This window comes from Cornus florida, unplaced genomic scaffold, assembly GCF_030987335.1.
Source record: "Cornus florida cultivar Cherokee Brave unplaced genomic scaffold, ASM3098733v1 CherokeeBrave_3.0.0_Hap2_Chr06, whole genome shotgun sequence".
In the NCBI taxonomy this organism is placed as follows: domain Eukaryota; kingdom Viridiplantae; phylum Streptophyta; class Magnoliopsida; order Cornales; family Cornaceae; genus Cornus; species Cornus florida.
Window position 1 is genome coordinate 62,844,355 of NW_026775576.1, and position 3,127 is coordinate 62,847,481.

Below are 3,127 nucleotides of genomic sequence, written 5' to 3' on the forward strand. Positions count from 1 at the left end.
TCGGCGGTTATATCATTTGAGTGGTCAACTTGATGTAAGCCAACACTCTTCCTACCTTGAGAATTTCTACCATTCCTAGATGACAATGTTCTATGCAAAGAGTTTTCACTCATGCTCTCATAAAGACGCCACACGTCTTCCTCTTGCCGGTCTATATAAGAACCTCCCATTGAAGCATCAACCATGCCTTTATAATTGTCCGATAAGCTTTCAAAGAAGAATTGGACCAATTGCCATTTAGGCATGTCATGGTGAGGACACTTCCTAAGCAATTCATTGAAGCGTTCCCATGCCTCGTGGAAAGTTTCTCCTTCCCTATGTGTGAATTCCCTAATGGTGGTTCTCATAGCATTGGTCTTCGAAACCGGATAGTACTTTTTCAAAAATTCTTGTTGCATTCTGCCCAAGAAGTTATAGAAAAAGGCTTAAGGTTGTTGAACCAATACTTCGCCTTATCTTTAAGGGTAAATGGAAAAAGTTTTAGCCTTAAAACTTCTTCCGGCATATCCGTGTATCGAACGGTAGAACAAACTTCAAGAACTCATCCAAATGCTTATAAGGTTCTTCACTAGGAAGTCCATGAAAGTTAGGTAGCATTTGGATAGTTTGTGCTTTAATCTCATAATGGTGTGCTCTAAATGGTGGCAATTGAATGCATGTGGGTGCATTATACTCATTAGGCACATAGTGATCTCTCAATGCGAGTGGTGGATTAGCAACTTGAGGTGCAACATGGACACCTTGGTTATATTGAGCTTGATTAATGATGGGGGGTTGTGGTGCATACATTGGCCTTGGAATTCCCATTGGAATTTGGCCTTGTTGTTGAGGAGGTTGATGAATGTATGGCCTAGGCATGCCTAATGGAACTTGCATATTATCATTTTGCACATTAGGGTGAAGGATGCCTTGTTGGTCTATGTGACCAAGGTCTTCAACATGATCATCATTGAGAGCATCCATTGGTAGATTGGTTCTATGTGAACTTCCTCTTCCCCCTTGGATTCCTAATAGTGGATCCTAAATGCAAATCAAGAGGGACAAGAGTAGGTCTCAATGAACGACGACCATGCATGCACAATGCAACACGAATAAGCAACTTTCTCAACAATGCAATTAAACTTCACAACCACAATTTTCAAATGCAATGTATGTCAAATAAATGCCTCCATGTGGGCCCCCGATTTATTTAATGATGCTATGCAATGCCTCCACGTGGGCCCCCGAATTAACTAAGGAGATTGAGTAAGAAGGTCTCACAATAGTCCTGTAGCACTTCAACTCCAAATTTAAAAGCTTAGTTTAGCAAAAAAAATTTTAGTAACTCTTCATTTTAAGCATTTTTTTCCTTTGCTTTGCTTTGCTCCTTAGCTTGGAAGTTCTTTGCTAGCTCATTGCTCAATGCACCTTGTTAATGAAGAACAAACTTAATAAGTAATCAAAAACAAAAAATAAAAGAAAGTAAAGACACGATCAAAAGAGTACTAATCCTAATTGAATTTCACAATTCGACGTTGCTAATTTAAAATCCCCGGCAACAGCGCCAAAATCTGACGACGGCCGTTCCAATACGCCAAACTGAATGTAGTGAATGTGTGGTTCAAGAAAAGCCTTTTATGTTAAATTTAAATTTATAAAAACCACTACCAACACTACTACTAACGTAGCAAGAGTGAGTAGGGATCGTCCCAAGGGATTATACGTGTTGGAATTTCAACTTCGACTCTAGCGTACCAAATGATTGCAAAAGAGAATTGGGTTGGTTGATTACTTCTAGAAAAGAATTAATTAAAATGCATTAAGATAAAGAGTAAGTAAGAAGGAAAGGTCTTGGGGTGTAGAGATCACCACCAAACAATACTATTCCAAACCATAATCAAGTGACTAATGAGGGAAATGAATGTGTTGCAACAATGTTGTGTGTGTAAAAGACATTCAATTGGTAAGGGTGACTCAACAAGTGCAAATTGTCTCAATCAACATGTGTGAGGCCACAATACATCTATTGGTAGAGGAATATATTGTCTAGACATCATGTGAAGAGAACAAAATATCAAATCAAGTCATTGAACCTTTCATTAAGCTCATAGTCCAAGCAATCCATAAGGATGACTTAGTTTAACATGCATTATCTAAACATCATGTGAGAGGCCACAATTTATCTATTGGGAGAGGAATAAATTGTCTAAACACATGTGAAAGATGTAACATATCATAACTAGTCATTAATCCTTCATTAAGCTCACAATCCACATACAACACAATATTAGAGGAATATGCCATTTGGACTCATAAGCATGGAACATCAAACATCAAGAGTAGATTGTCCTCCCATCTAACATTATACTACTACTACACTAAATCTACACTACTAGCATGAAAATAAAGCTATCTAGACTAGGGGAGAGGCACAAGCCATCAAGAATAGGCATAAACCATCAAATGAACCAAAATAGCATTCATTAAGCATATCATCTTGATAATCTCTAGATCTATAGCATAAATACACATAGACATGCATCAAAAACACTAAATCTAGAGATAAACACATGAATATCCTACTCTAGCATACATAGACATATGGGTAGAATAGAATAGTCAATTGGAAACATTAAACCATACAAACCATGAAATAATCAAGATTTATATATACATGAATATCAAGATGTATCATACAACACTAATCCCTCAATAATACACAAGATTAGAGTATAGAAAGCATGCTTGGGGCTAACTCTAGCCCCAAGAGGATGTCTAGCCACTCATTGTAGTGATGATCCAACCCTAAAGGGCTAACTCCATGGCTGCTCCTTGTTGGTGAAGATCTCCTTCAATGGTGCTCTAGGTTCCCTCCTTCCTCCTCTCCAAGAATAGCCTCCAAGATGATTTTCAATGTGTCACAAGAGACTCTAGACTCCTCCCCAAAAAGTGTATCATATTCCTTATATTGGTAGGTCAAATACACCCTATGATGAGCTGTGGTCGTGCAAGGCATATTCTCCAATGATTGGGTGAAGGACAGAATAAATGAGCTGGACTTTAACTTTTTCTCGCTGGAGGAAGTTCGATCGATCGAACTTTAACTTGGATCGATCGAAGATGGGTTCGATCGATCGAACTACATCTT

At 38.2% G+C, this 3,127-nt stretch overlaps 1 pseudogene; it reads left to right on the top strand.

Moving 5' to 3' along the window:
• The first annotated feature begins 243 nt into the window (after positions 1-243).
• Positions 244-344, top strand: LOC132315389 (small nucleolar RNA R71; annotated as a pseudogene).
• Positions 345-3,127: the final 2,783 nt, after the last annotated feature.